The 15,825-nt window shown below is 50.4% G+C and overlaps 1 non-coding gene across 1 annotated transcript; it reads left to right on the top strand.

Annotated features, from left to right (window-relative positions):
• Positions 1–4,709: 4,709 nt before the first annotated feature.
• On the top strand, positions 4,710–4,817 carry LOC139000917 (U6 spliceosomal RNA). The gene has a single exon (XR_011469743.1). It is a non-coding gene; the product is annotated as a U6 spliceosomal RNA (small nuclear RNA).
• Positions 4,818–15,825: the final 11,008 nt, after the last annotated feature.

The following is a 15,825-nucleotide window of genomic DNA, read 5'->3' as shown; positions in this document are numbered from 1 at the left end:
GCCAGGCCCTCGCACAGGCTGCTTCCAGCAGCGTCTGCACCCGTACAGAAAGGAGAGCCCTCACTGCACGGTTCTGCTTACTGGTTCTTTTTGCTGTTTCTCTTTCTGTGAACCTTGACCTTGCTCAGACCAAAGGTACTTCCGGCCCCTGCTGGGGGCAGGTGGGCTGGGTGTTCCTGGGCGCAGAGCTCTACCTCAGCTCCTCCTGGCCCTTTCCCGCCACCTACAGTTCTTCCCAGAAAGCCTCTCGGGCAGTTTGCAAACTGCATTAGGTGGGGCTTGTTCTACATTACGGAGTTTGGCGACCTGGTTCCATTACCCCTGCCCCACAGCCCTGGCTCATGTACCACTCCATCATCTGTGTCCTGGGCATCCCGCCACCACTGTGGCAAAGTGGGTCCCCGCTAAACACCTGCGGACAAGGTCAGGGGTGTCCCTGGGCCCTGGCTGGAGCAGTGTTGTGTCCACCACGCCCTTGACTCTCACCAGGGGCTGTGTCAAGGCCACACGTGGGCAGCTGGGCCGGCTTTTCCTCATGGCTGGGCTGTGCAGCCCCAGAGCTGGCCTCCAGGCTGCTCCAGTTACAGAGCGCTCGGTCCTATGAAGTTGACACATGGAACCAGTCACATCGGGTAATTAGTGTCATGGTGGTGGCAGCAGCCTTTGTCCACTTCTACGGGGTCCCCCACCTTCAGGTCCCCCACTAAGGCCTGGAGGGGGGCGCTGCACTGATGACTCACATATCTGTGCCTCCTTTCTGAAGCTGGAGGGGAAACTCCCCAAGTGCCTTAACAGTAACTTCTTACCTGAAGTGAGAGGAAGCATCTGAGGGGTCTGTTTCTAGAAGAACCTCTTAGAGAACCCGAGGGCCCGCCAGGCTCCTGCCCAGCTTCCCGCTGTGGCCTGTGGAGAAACTGCCCATGTCCCCTGCTGCCCCTCCTCAGCCGGCAACGCCATCCCCTGGGCACAGAGGCCTTCGAGGCTCATGTTGGGATTTTACTCTCCTCCAGCTGTTTCTGGGGAAAAATATGGGCTGGGCTTTTTTGGACATTCTGTTTCTGGAGCAAAATGTCCCTCTTACCCCCGTCCTTCCTGGGTGACCCGGCTTAGAACAGGACACCCATTCGTGGCAGTTTTCAGAGATGATTGTAAACTCGTCTGTTTCTGGGGCTGGATCTGCTGACGGCAGGAAGCACAGAGTCCCCAGCTCCGAGGCAGCCGGACGGCTGCGCTACAAAGGACCATTCGGGATGTTTGTGAAGGACAGTGGGTAATGAACCCATCACGATGGGCAGAGATTGGGCCATTCACCTCCTCATTCACCTTGAAGATCTCCTACCTGCAGACTTTTTCCATGGCAGTCACCGTAGGGGAAAAAGCATGAGTGAGGATACGATGGCAAAGGAGTTCCAATACAAAGATGCTATCCTGTGAGTGTTGAGCACAAACTGGAGTGTGCTATGTCGCATTGGGAAGTTGTACAAGTTAATATAATGTCATTAACTACATGATCCCCCAATATTTAATAATGGGATAATTTTAAAAGAATCTTTGTCAGTCTTCCTCTTGTTTTTGAAAGTAAGAGACATTCCTCTGTTTTCAAATAATGCCAGCATAGTTTTGTTTACTTGCCTCTGTTCATTAAGGATCATGGAAAGCCTCTGTTAAGACTGAGCAGTAGCAGGTGTGCTTAGGGCGTCAGCCATCAGACAGTTATTGAGGAAGATGGCTAAGAAAATAAAAGACAATCATTAAGAGAAAACAAACACCAAGTTCTATTCCAGAGTCCATTCAAGACAATCTCTAAATATTGGGCTACAGCATCACTAAACAGAGGAGTGAGGATCGCTGAGGCAATCCAATGTGTTTTTAGTTTGTAGTTTCCATGTTTCTGGTGACATAGATGTTCTGAAAAATTTCTGAGTGGTCTGCAACAGCAGACATGGATGTTTTCCTTGATTTATATCCAAGACACCAGATTCAGCTTGAAAATATTCAGGACATGAGAAGATTTATTTTCTCAATGGTTCCAAGCCAAAGATGTGAGAAAACTGGGAAGGTTCATGGTAGAGTTATAACCTACATGGCTATAACCTAATTGGAATAATTCAGAATTGTTCATGGACTGGGAAAATGTGCAAGAGGAAACACACAAGGACGACAATGGCAGTGAGCTCTACTGCAGCAGCTGCCATCTCGACTAGACACAAATCCCAGCAGGACACTAAAGGTGAGGGGCAGAGTGCGACCCTTGAGGAAGTGTGCTACCCTTTACAAGAGCCATGTGAATTCTGTGATTTACAGAAGCAGGGAAACATGGATTATGTATGGAAATAATTAATGGTGGAGGGACAATGTTCAAAGAAATATACATTGTGATGAAAGGGAATTTAATAGTTTGGGCGACAAGACAGAGACTGTGCATTTATATCTGCAGCTTGGGTCATTATCAAAGTTGTATAAAGTTTATTGAGATGGTGGGCTGAAAAAGACATCCAAAGATGGACCAAAAATTGTAACGTGGAAATGCCCACTGATTCCTGCTCTAATATAGAAGAAGGAATGCTTTGGTTGGCCCATTAGCTGATAGCCCCTTTTCAAAAAGTTTTATCTGAGTAACTATCTCTTTGGGGGAAACAATGAACTAGATAATTCAGAGACCACAGGAAAATGGTTATGAACAGAAATTGGTCTCAGAATCCAAAATAATACTATAGCCCTCACTAAGACTAGGAGCTTTTGAGGGTCAGGTGACCAGTGAATTTTTGCTCAGGTCCATTTTGAAATAGGTCCAAATTTGATCTCACCCATTCTGTGGTTGTTCCTGGTTGTAAAATGCATAACTGAAATAACTATACCAGAGGAATTATCCCACATACTCATCACTGATGAGTCAAGGCAACTGTGGAGAGAAAGTCTAAACCAATCCATAAGAACTGCCTGTAACTGTGCAAGTATTAAGTTAGAAGCTGTACCATCTGCCTGATGAATATGAGAGATTTGTGCCAGCATGAAGTATTGAAAGATTCAGGAGTGCGGATTTGGGCACATCCTCATTACGCTTTTGGTTTGTTTTGAGAGAAAGAAGGAGGAAGAGAAGGAGAAGGAGATTGGACAGGAACCAGAAAGAGAGGAGGAAAAGATGGAGAGAGTAGAGGAGGAGGAAAGAAAGTTTAGAAGAAATAGAAAGAATAAGAAAAGGTTGAGAAGCAAGATGAGGAGGAGTAGGGGATGGAGAAGAAAGAGAGAGAGGAGAAGACACAACTTGGAAAGTGGCAGTGTACTCACCGATTCTTTAACCACAGGAGACCCTATGCTGCTGCTGTACCATGTGGTTACTTTGCTTGAGCAACTTCAAAGTCCACATCACCTTGTTCCATATGCACCTACAGTGCAGGCAAATGCCTCCTCCTCGTGTTCCCATAGTTCAATCCAATTTGCCTTCTCTCAGGTGGCAAGGCCCCCATACACCTTCATTATCTTCCCTCAGGGATGAGTCATCTCTACAGGCTGAAGGTCCTCACTGCCCTTTTCTTCCACAGGAAATACTTCTTGCTGGTCAGTTACAATGATGACGTTATCCAGAATGGGCCAAGTGAGTGGGACAATACTACTCTAGAGTTGATACACTTTTAGAGTCAGTAGCTGAGGAAGAAATATGACTGAAATTCAGAATTCTTACTCAGTGAAATATGTTTGTGTCCAGTGCTCTTCTGTGGGGCAGGCAGGTGTCTGAGGTAAATAATGATTGCTGGCATCTGGCCCCTGCTACCAAGATGGAGAACCAGCGCCCAGGGAGCCTCTGGATTTTAGAGGCAGATTACTCCTCAGTTGGGTATATGACTCCATGGAGTGACCTGAAAGTTTGCTTCTTTTGAGTTCAACCCGGAAAAAGACAGGCACTGTCACAGGTGCAGGCTGCTGCGTGTCTCCCTCCATGCACCGCAGCAGACGTGATGTTCCTACCAGTGTCCCCGACAGATGGGGATTGTGGTTGGGACCTTGGGAAGGCTGGTGTGTGAGTCACAGTGCAGGTGCTCAGGATTCCCCACCCATAAGCATATCCTTGTTTACTTACCTTTGGTTCACTCAGGATGAGATGAAGCCTGTGTTCGGACTTGTCAGCAGCAGGTGTGCTGCAGGGTGTTAGCCACCAGAAGTTAATGAGGACTGGTGTCTATGAAAAGAAGAAAACTAAGAGTTACAAAGCCAATTTCTAACTACAGAGTCTGCCAAACAAGGCAGTTTATGAATACTGGGTGACAGCATCACTAGATGGAGGAGTGAGGACTGCTGTGCCAATCCAATGGCTCTCCTGGCTTCTCTTGTGAATGTCTGTGGTGATGACATAGACCATTTGACAAATTTCTGAGTTGTCCACAGCAGCACACATGGATTGTTTACATGACTTATAGCCAAGATTCAGATTCAGCACAAAGAGCTTCAGGACATGAGTATACATTTGGGTCAATGATTCCAAGCCAGAAGCGAGAAATATTGGAAAGGTTCATGGTAGAAAGCTGGCAAATCTGATCATCAGGGTTCCCTGGGTTGCTGAGAGCTGGGGAAGAGGTAACTAGGGGCCAAGCTGCATAGGTGCCCTGGCTCCCCCACAGACCTGTGGGTGGCAATGGCTCCAGCCTCTGGCTGAGTCCATCAGGGCATCGCTGGTGGCTTCCATCCCCATTAGTCAAAAGTTGTCCTAGCTAGTGCTCGCTTCGGCAGCACATATACTAAAATTGGAACGATACAGAGAAGATTAGCATTGGCCCCTGCCCAAGGATGATACGCAAATTCGTGAAGCGTTCCATATTTAAAAAAAAAAGTTGTCCTAGCCAGAGGGGCAAACATTCTGGGTGAGGGGCAGTCATCACCCTGGTGATGGACAGAGATTTGTCCCACAGGATTTCCTGGGTTACAAAGAACAAATCTTAAACATGGGCCACCAAGTTACCGTGCAACCTGAGCTGTCCATTATGACCCGGGTGTGATGTCACTCACAGAGTCATTAAGGGCCCTTCACGGAAGACTACATCAATGAGTGTGGGCCATACCTGATCCAACCTGGGCTGATCAAAGTAGTTATATGAGGTGATGCCTTGGACCCTACGGTCAAACAAGGAGTCCCTGTCTCTACCTAGACCTGTTCACTCATGAAAAGCTCCCTGTGGCCTGTTGACATTGAAGCCATTACGGCCTGTCCTCCTGATGGATTTGTATGATGTTGATAAGCAATATTATTTCCTTCTTGAATAATATGAGTACATTTCTCTGTACTTACCTTTTCCTCACTAATATCAGTGTGAGCTTCTGTTAGGACTGGGCAGTAGCAGGTACACTGTAGGGCCTTAGGCATCAGTTCATGAGGAATTGTATCTATAAAAAGAAAAGAAAATCATTCATTCAGTGTTATAAAACAAGTTCTAATCCAGATTCTGCTCAAGACACTTAGTAAATATTGGGCTATGGCATGTAACACTAAGTGGAGGAGTGGGGGCTGTGGTGGCAATCCAGTGGGGTTTCTGAGTTCTCTTTCCATGTCTGGGGTGATGACATAGACATTCTGAAAGTTTTCTGAGTGCTCCAGAACAGTGGACATGGATGGTTTACTTTATTTGTATCCAAGAGATCTAATTCAGCATGAAGAGATCAATTTTGTCACAGGTTTCTAGCCAGATATGAGAAAAACTGGAATGGATCATGGTAGTGTTATAACCCAAACAGGAGGAAAGTAGAATAATTCAGAATTTGCCAGGGAACAGAAAATTTTCAAGAGGAAGCACACCAGAGTAACAAAGACAGTGAGCTCTTCTGCGACAGTTGCTACCTTGATTAGACTCAAATTCCAGCAGGACCCTAAAGGTGAGGGGAGAGTTTGGCTTCTGAGGTGGTGTGCTACTCTATGTGACATGTAAATGCCCACTCTCCCTTGTTTTAAATTATGAAGAAGCAGTTCAAAAGTTTATGGTGGTGGTAATGTTGGAGTTGATTGGTAATGTGAGTCCAATTGCCCACTCTGGGAGTGCCCACATGGCATACCTTTCACCAATGGATGGGGAACTATATCGATGACTGGAAACAGCATATTTGAAGAGCTGCATGAAGACTCTTCTATGAAAACCAGACCTTGGGAACTGCACCCTCTCAATGGGAAAGTCCAAATGTGATGAGAGACATTGAACCCCAGAGGCAGGGGCACTGGGTCCTGTCCAGTTACTGAACTCTCAGTGGATCTGATCAGCCTGAAATACAGCAAATCCAAGCAGGATCTAGTGAGTCTGACTGGCCCTGACGTACAGTGTTGGCTAAAGAGTCATCTGTTCCTAGCGGTGCGGAGAGGAAGCTCATGGCATTGTTGCTCCATCTAGTGAAGCAGAAATGTCCCCGTGAGTCCCAGAGCCCAGCAGCCTAGGCCCTGTGCCTAATTATCTGAGATTCAAAGGAAGCCTTATTCCTAATACAGGTCAATTATATGAAAATCAAACTATTGTTCACAGAAAATATCTATTCTAATAGAGCCACAGCTACTTATTTACATAGAGTCAAGACTGTTATCTAATAATGAGGAGAGGCTTGTAGTTTCTGCAGAAACAGTAAGCCATTGAGTCTCTGGCTATTACAGAAACAGCTTGCTGACCTCTGACCTAGGATTCCCTTTATAATCATTAAACAGTTGGTTAAGAATTTTAGAGAGGTCTTTTTCCCTAAAGACAAAAATTTCCATGCTTATTATTCACTAATGGCCCAGTGCACAAATTCATGCACATGGAAAGGAAATGAAGTAGAAGAAATATTTTAATATTGCAATTTGCCCTTTATAATAGAAGTGTGAACCAAATTCATGATCAACAACGACAGATGGAAACACGTGTGTGATTGGTGCCAGTTAGAGTTGTATATGTATCGCACATGTGTGAGTCAACTTAGCCTTTTATATATAGACTAGGGGCCCAGTGCATGAAGATTCATGCACGGTGGTGTGGGGGGTCCCTCAGCCCAGTGGTTGGCAAACTCATTAGTCAACAGTGCCAAATATCAACAGTACAATGATTGAAATTTCTTTTGAGAGCCAAATTTTTTAAACTTAAAACTATATAGGTAGGTACATTGTTATTAACTTAAAATTAGGGTACTCCTAAGCTGGCCTTTGCTAAAAATGTCCTCAATCTGATTGAGGTACATTCGCTGAGGTTGACCCCTTACAACTCTCCCATCCACATTCATCTTGTATACTGGTTTCATCTATCTTTTGTCACCTGCACGCGATTTGTGGACGCGACTAGCACTAACCACTGCACAATGAGACTGCTGACTGGCTCACTCAACTCCTGCATGAATCATGTGTGCCTCCCCTGCACTGCATATCCCACAACCCACCTGCACTGCATCTCCTGTCGCCCGACCGGCCGACCGACCAACACCCCCCACTTCCTCTAATGCCACTTCTTCAAAATAGACTCGCCCATGCCAAAAAACGACTTCTGCGCATGGGCCACGAAGTTTCAATCGCACTGTACGTGCATGCCTGCACATGGTATTTTGTGGAAGAGCCACCCTCAAGGGGCCAAAGAGCTGCATGTGGCTTTTGAGCCAGGGTTTGCTGACCACTGCCTCAGCCCGACCTGTACCCTCTCCAATCTGGGAGCCCTCAGGGGAGCCCTCTCCAATTCAGGAGTTTCTGTCTGTCTTTGCAATCATATGAATGAATTGTCTGAGACCTCCAACCCGATTTGGTTTGTTGCTCACAGAATAACAGAGGCATTTTTTTTTTCTTTAATTCATTGGTGGAGATTTCCTGGAAGTTTTAGGATATCTTCCCTTTAATTTTTCCTAGACAATCTGACTTTACTTATGTCTTCACCTTTGCTTTCCCTCCATCCCCTACTGCAACAGTAACTTGCTCCAGGCTCACTTTGCTCTAGTGCAGCCATGGGCAAACTACAGTCCGCGAGCCGGATCCGGCCCGTTTGAAATGAATAAAACTAAAAAAAAAAAAAGACCGTACCCTTTTATGTAATGATGTTTACTTTGAATTTATATTAGTTCACACAAACACTCCATCCATGCTTTTGTTCCGGCCCTCTGGTCCAGTTTAAGAACCCATTGTGGCCCTCAAGTCAAAAAGTTTGCCCACCCCTGCTCTAGTGTCTAGGAGATCTGTCTGCCACCAGAACCATAATTCCCAGCATTCCTGGTGCTCCCCGTGCTCTGGGCTTCTGGTCCTGGTGCTGCCATCATAACTATTCACAGAATTCCTAGTGCTCCCTGCTCTGGGAGTGACCGAGGGAGCCACAGCCCCCCAAGCCTCCAGCTCTCCTGCTCTGCTCTCTGCCCAGCAACTACGGGAGCCATGTCCCCACACGGGAGCAACCGAGGGCGCCACGTCCCCCCAAGCTGCTGGCTCTCCCACTTCTGCCCTCTGCCCGGCGCCTGTGTATGCAAATTAACCACCATCTTTGTCGGAATAATTTGCACATTCACCCTGATTGGCTGTTGAGCATAGCAAAGGGACGGTCAATTTATATGTTTCTCTTTTTTTTTTAAATATATTTTATTGATTTCTTACAGAGAGGAAGGGAGAGAGATAGAGAGTTAGAAACATCGATGAGAGAGAAACATCGATCAGCTGCCTCCTGCACATCTCCTACTGGGGATATGCCCGCAACCAAGGTACATGCCTTTGACCGGAATCGAACCTGGGACCTTTCAGTCTGCAGGCCAACGCTCTATCCACTGAGCCAAACCGGTTTCGGCTATATGTTTCTCTTTTATTATATAGGATACTAGGGGCCCAGTGCCCTCAGCCCTGGACTGCACTCTTTCCAATCTGGGACCCCTCACTTCGAAGGATGTCCTACTGCCGGTTTACAGGGATCGGGCCTAAACTGGCAGTCAGACATCCCTCTCACAATCCGGGACTGCTGTCTCCTAACCACTCACCTGCCTGCCTGCCTGCCAGCCTGCTCGCCCTCAACTGCTCCCCGCAGCTGGCCTGCTTGCCCCTAAGTGACCCCCCACCAGTCTGATCACCCCCAATTGCCCCCCTGCCAGCCTGCTTGCCCTCACCTTCCCTCCCCACTGGCCTGCTTGCCCCCAACTGACCCCCTGCTGGCCTACTCACTCCAAATTGCCCCCCCCCCCGCTGTCCTGATCACGTCCAACTGACCCCCACTGATGGCCTACTCGCTCCCAACTGGCCCCCCTGCTGGTTTGCTTACCCCCAATGGCTCCGTCCCCCATCAGCCTGATCACAAAAATCTGCCATCCCATCCTGGCCTGAACACTCACAACTGCCCTCCCCTCTTGGCCTCTAACAGCCTCTACCTCAGCCCCGCCACCATGGCTTTGTCCAGAACAATGTCTGGAAGGTCTCCTGGAAGGTCTCCCAGTCTAATTAGCATATTACCCTTTTATTAGTATAGAGGCCTGGTGCATGGGTAGGGGTCCCGCTGGGGTGCCTGGCCAGCCTGGGTGAGGGGCTGCGGGACTTTTTCAGGCTCACCACACCTCCTTCAGTGTGGGGGTCCCCACTGGGGTGCCTGGCCAGCCTGGGTGAGGGGCTGATGGCTTTTTGCAGGCTGGCCAAGCCCTCCAGTGGGGACCCAAGCTCCCAGCCTCTCCTTTTTTACTTTTCAGTTCCTCCTTGAGTGGAGGCCAGGGCGGGCTGGAAGCAGGTATCTGGGATTTATTTATCTTCTATAATTGAAACCTTGTAGCCTTTAGCGGAGCCCAGGGACAACCAGGACAGGCAGAAAGCTTGGCTTCCTCCATCGCCAGGCCAACCCAAGCCTCCTGCTGCTCCAGCTCCATGGCCACTTCCATCTTAGTTGGGTTAATTTGCATACTAATTCCTGATTGGCTGGTAGGTGTAGCAGAGTGATGGTTAATTTGCAAGTTTCTCTTTTATTAGTGTAGAGATTAGGGGCCCGGTGCACAAATTCGTGCACCTTGAAAGACTCTGCGGCCGAAACCGGTTTGGCTCAGTGGATAGAGCATTGGCCTATGGACTGAAGGGTCCCGGGTTCAATTCCAGTCAAGGGCATGTACCTGGGTTGTGGGCATGCGGGCACGTCCCCAGTGGGGGATGTGCAGGAGGCAGCTGATCGATGTTTCTAGCTCTCTATCTCTCTCCCTTTCTCTCTGTAAAAAATCAATAAAATATATTTTTTAAAAAAGAAAAAAAAGAAAGACTCTGTGAGTCATGAGGGTACAGTACACACAGGGGCGGGTCTCAGCCCATCCTCCACACCAAGGCCCCCTGCCCCCTGCCTGCCAGCAACCCTGCTCCCACTGCCACTGCTCCCATGAGCTGACGGCGCCGGCCCCACTTGTACCCCCTGAGGGCACAGAGTGATTGGGGTCAGTGCCAGCAGCAGGTGCAAGAGAGGCTGCGCTGTCAGCAGGTGTGAGCAGCAGCTGCTGTCCCAATCGCCCCTCAGGAGCAGGGGTAGAAGTTTCCAGGACATTTCCCAAACACCATTGTCCATCTCCTAAATTCCTGTGGCAGCTACATATGACAGGGAGGCAGTGCCAAACAACAATGCCAATTTAGCCCTGACACAGGGACAGAAAAAAGGGCCTGTACTGAGGGAGAGGCTGGGCACAGGCTCAGGCTGTGGGCCTGACCCTGAGCCACACGCTGCTCCTTCTGTCAGCACTCGCCTCCGGAAGTTACAGCTCACGCTGCTGAGCTTTCAGGATTTAGTCACACACCTCGACATGATTTCTATGAAACTTGCTTCTTAGAAAAATAAAGCTTTGAAAGGTGTGGCACAAAACAGGCTCCTAAATACTTGTAAAGGGATGAAGCAAAGCATGAACCTCAGGACCTACAATGCATGCTCCCCATGAAGGGGACAGTATTTGTGTCTAGTGTCCTCAGGTTTGCAAAGTGACATGCAGGTGCCCTCACCCCCCTACCCCCCAAAGGGAGAGAAGTGCCCCCTCTCTGAGCCCCTCTGCGGGTATCAACTGGGAAGGCACCAGCTGCTGAGGACAGGTGTCCTGCTCGCCATCCGCCATCCAGGTCTCAGGGCGAGACTGACCTACCACTGTTCTCTCCCCATACACTTGTGCAAATAATGAATGAATGAATGAACAAGTGAGTGAATGAGTGAGCAAATGAATGAGTGAATGAGTGAATGAATGAATGAGTGCGTGAGTGAAAGAGTGAATGAGTGTGTGAATGAGTGAGTGAATGAATGAGGGAGTGGATGAATGAATGAGTGAGTGGATGAATGAATGATGAGAAGATGAGTGATTTCAGTAGAGTCTATAAGACATCGAGTCTCTGGCTGTTACAGGAAAAACATGCAAATGTGATTCAGGATTTTGGGTTCCTATGATAACCTCTGTGTAGCAGCTTAACAACTTTGGAGAGGTCTATTTCACTAAAGAGAAGCTTTTCCATGGCAGTAAGTCCTTCGTTAGGCACTCCTGACTGCAGAGCACTGCAGAACATGTGTAATACCGTGTGTGAAGGTGAGCGCTCTCCAGGGAAGCCAGTCCTCGGCAGCTGCTGCTCTCTGCACAGGCCCAGGACAGAGCTCAGGCAGAAGGGGGTATTGGAGTGAGTGCCTGTCCCTGCAGGTGGGCCTGGTGCTCAGATCCGTCAGACACATTGTAGTTGTCTCTGGCAACACAAGTACAGAGCTTGTGACTTATCAATGTGCAGAGTGACGTCACTGAAGACTGCTAATGCCCAAATATAAAGTCCTGCCCTGAATGTGTCCCAAACACCACTAGTTTAAGTCTATTTCATGGTCGGTAGTGACACACTGAGGAGACCTCTGCAAAGTATTTCTTAAAATATATTTTTCTTGATTTCAGAGAGGAAGGGAGAGAGAGAGAGAAACATTGATGATTGAGAATAAGTGATTGGCTGCCTCCTGCACGCCCCACATTGGGGATCGAGCCCACATCCTGGGCCTGTGTCCCTGACTGGAATCGAACCTGGGACCCTTCAATTGCAGGCTGATGCTCTAGTCACTAAGCAAAACTGGCTAGTGCCTCTGCAAAGTTTCTAAGCTGCTATGCAAAGGTTCACATAGGAATCCCACCAAAAACAGTCATTTTTCCTCCGTAGAACCTCACTTACAATCCCAAACAACAGAATGGAAGGAAAGTGATACAGAAATGCCTCCGGAGGTCTTTCTTAGTTTAAACCACGGCACATCGCGCAGCACCTCTGAGGTGCTCGGAGGCCTGGACACGCTGGGTGACGTCCCTGCTTGGGGACGATGACACTAGAAGTTGTGCACGGCCTTTCTCTGCTGCTTTGTGCAGTAAAATAATAATGTGCTGTACAACATGGTTCCCACAATGTAATGATAGTGTTTTTCAAAAGTATTATTCACAGAGTAGTACATCCAAAATCACTGCATTTTTCCTTTCCTCTAGCTTATGAACAACATATTTAGTTTAAAGAGCATTTTCATACAATTGCCTTCCACCAATTTTGTGAGTAAACTGAAGGTCAGTGACTTAGCTGTGCATGAGGGGAACAGTCCAGAGCTCAACCCAGGGCTGCCATGACCAGCCCCTTCCCACCAGAGTGCTTCTACCCACAATTTGCAGTCTCCCGCTAACTTCACCACAAGGAAACAAAGAAACCCTTCGGAGGTTTCTCAAAATAGCAACTTGCATCTCAAAATAGCAACTTGAAGAATTTGGTAAAACTAGAAAGTCACCCTCCACTTTTCAAAGAGTGAAAAGCTTTGAATGTTACCTCTTCTCTAATTGTCCAAACGCCTTCAATGGGGCCCTAGTCAATTACGAAGCAGCGCCTGAGATGGACCACTTATTGACAAGAAATCATGGACGTCTATTCCTGATTATAATGCCGCTGCGCACCCCACTGCAGGCAATGGCCACTAAATCACATCCTGGGGCCAATTGCTTAGAGCTCAGCGTCAAATTATATTGCAAGCTGTTCATCTCACCCTCCTTTTCTAATTAATTTTCTATAAAAAGAGATGTTTAGCCCTAGCCAACTTGGTTCATTGGATAGAGCTTCGGCCTGCAGACTAAAGAGACCCAGGTTTGATTCCCGTCAAGGACACAGGTGGGGGTTGCGGGCTCCATCCCCAGTAGGGGGCGTACGGGAGGCAGCCGATCCATGATTCTCTCTCATCATTGATGTTTCTACCTCTCTCTCCCTCCCCCTTCTCTCAAAAAGCAAATATATGTCACAGGCCTTCATTTTACTCAGAAAAATCACTGGAAGGCAATTTTGTGTATATGTACACACAGACACAGAGAGAGATGTTCAGAGTCTATTTCCAGCTGTGACCAGTGACAGCGTTATCCCCGCAGCGTTCTATCTGGAGGGAGAGTGGGCGGCTCCTGCAGGAAGTGCAGAGGACTGGCAGCTGCTTTACTCTGTGGTTCCACCAGAGAAAAGACTGAAAGCCCTTGGCACTTTGAGTGAATGGGAACTTCTTACCTCTAGCAGAAGTCACTGCACCCAATACAGCTGCGGCGTTCTCAGAACACGGCCTCCTATTAAAATTCAATAAATTTACGCAAAGTTCTATGTCCAGCACCGAGAGTCCCGCAGAGGGAGAAGGGCGGCCAGCTGGACAGGGCACCTGCGGACCAGGGGCCGCTCCCCCCCCCCCCCGCCCGCGCGTCAGCTTCTGCAGCCGAGTCAGCTACCCGAGGGGAAACTGCACCCGGGCTTTCTATGCAGGAACGTCTTCATCCTCCAAGCGGCCCAGGACTTCCCCCTTCACAGGAAGATACAATGACCGCTCCCCCAAAAAGACAAGTCATCCTCTCGCAACTCCACTGCGGTCAGGTTTCTCCAGCCTCCAGCCCCCGCCCCGGGTCCCTCCTGCCAGTTCCGGACGGTCCCTGAGTCTCGGCCCCATCGGAGTGTGCCCTGGAGAGGAGGGCACCCGCTGAAAACGGGGGTCCGCTCCCAGGGCCTGACCCATTCCCTACACTGTGCCCACGAGTCAGGCTACGGGCCCCACTAACTGCACTGTGTGGAAACGGGGCACCACGCTAAAGTTGGGGGGACATCCCAAGCCCTTTATCACCAGGCAGAGACCCCCGCTTCCCTGCCCTCCCTCACCCCGCACCCACAACTCACCCAGCCGCCATCCCCGCCGCGGTGCCTCTAAGCGCCTTTCTCCTTCCCCACGTGCACCGCCCCGGGAGCTCCGACCCGCCCACCGGGAGGCATGACACACCCACACCCACCGTGATTGGTCGGTGAGGAGTGCGAAGGCCTCCATTGGCGGAAGTGCCTCCCCTGCCTTAGCCACTCCCGGCGCCAACTAGGTCCAGAGAGGCTGGGTGCATGCCCACTATGACCCCCCCTCGCCCTGCACCCCAACCGAACCAGAGCTGCATGCAGTATGTGTTGGCATGTGTTCACCTGTCCTGAGTTGTCTGCCTGCCGAAACCCACAACCTCCCGAGGCACCGCCACAGCTTCCCGCCCCACATGCTTGTCCGGGCAGAGACCGGTTTCTCCTAAAGTTTAGGACCTAAACTGTTCTGGGGTCGAGCTGACCGTTCATGGCCTGTATGTCCGGGCTTTGTGGACAGGACTTGGGAAGACCTCCTACCTGTGCTGAAAACCATGGATGTTGGTGGGCTGTGGAGGTTGTGGGCCACAAAAGAGAAGAAAGAAAAGAGGAGGGCGGGCGGGCTGAGAAGAAATCCATGAGGATGGAGGGACTTGATGCACTGGTCTCCATGGGCCGAATGCGCTCTGATGACGCTTCCCACTTGCACACTGGATGTGGTACGTATGTATTCAGATGATGTGGTATGTATGTATTCGCGGGAGGGGGACCGGGCCCTCGCAACGTGTGCCGCGCGGGCGACCGCGACGGGGCCGAGTCAGTGGTGCCGGCCGCTGGCTGACCTTGAGAGTTGGTTTCTTTTTGCTGCCGCCTGTTCTTCCATCAATGTAGTGTTTGTTTGTTTTTTTCCTGTCTTGCCTCGTGCCTGTGTCCCCGACGCAACACCGCGGGCTCTCTTTTAGTTAACTGTGGAGGAGGCCCCCGGTGAGGCAAGAGGACGAAGCCCAGAGGCGGCACGGGCTCGCTCCTCTCTCTCTCTCTCTCTCTCTCTCTCTCTCTCTCTCTCTCGACGGCCCCTATTGCGAGCGCTTGTTTGTGTGTCCACCCTGTGCTTGACCCTGTCCCGGTCGGGTCCTCCCCCCCCCCCCCCCCCCCCCCCCCCGTGTTCCCTCAGAAGTGTCTCCACGTGGCTCCGCGGGCCCGATGGGGTGTTTCTGCTGGGGTTTTGGGGGACGACGCGCCCTTGGTGAGAAAAGCCTTCTCTAGCGATCCGAGAGGGTGCCTTGGGGTACCGGACCCCCCAGCCGCCGCCCCTCCTCTGGAAGCGCGTTCGGGTAGCCGCCTCTGTGTTTGAGCGCTCGGGCCCCTCTCGCACCGGCTTTGAGGGGCCGAGCGGCGACGCAGCTGTGCCTTACCGTGGCCCGCGCCTCCCCCCTCCGAGTCGGGGGAGGGTCCCGCCGGGCCTGGGCCAGCGTCCGTCGCGAGGAAGCGCCGCGTTACATGAGCGTGCATGCGCACGTTGCCGCGTGTGCATTCGGGTGCGCGGGGGATTCTCTCCCGTTGTGTGCCGAAGGGGTTGGGGGGGCCGCGGAGGCCTTTCCCGTCCCCCGGCGTTCCCGCTCCCGCGCCTCGAGCTGCTCTCCGCACGCTCCCGCCACACGGGTTCGCAGTCGACGGGTGTGCTGCTAGGGCACGGGGGCCCGGCTTGTCCTCGGGGGGCGCTCCGCCTGGGATGCGAGTCCCCGTCAAGCTCGGACTGGGCAGATGAACGGATGGGCGGCTGGAGAAGG

Source organism: Myotis yumanensis, unplaced genomic scaffold (genome assembly GCF_028538775.1).
Source record: "Myotis yumanensis isolate MYYU_CA2020_CCGP unplaced genomic scaffold, mMyoYum1.0.hap1 SCAF_41, whole genome shotgun sequence".
Taxonomy (NCBI): Eukaryota; Metazoa; Chordata; class Mammalia; order Chiroptera; family Vespertilionidae; genus Myotis; species Myotis yumanensis.
Note: the sequence above shows the minus strand (reverse complement) of the source record. Positions and strands in the feature narration are given on the sequence as shown.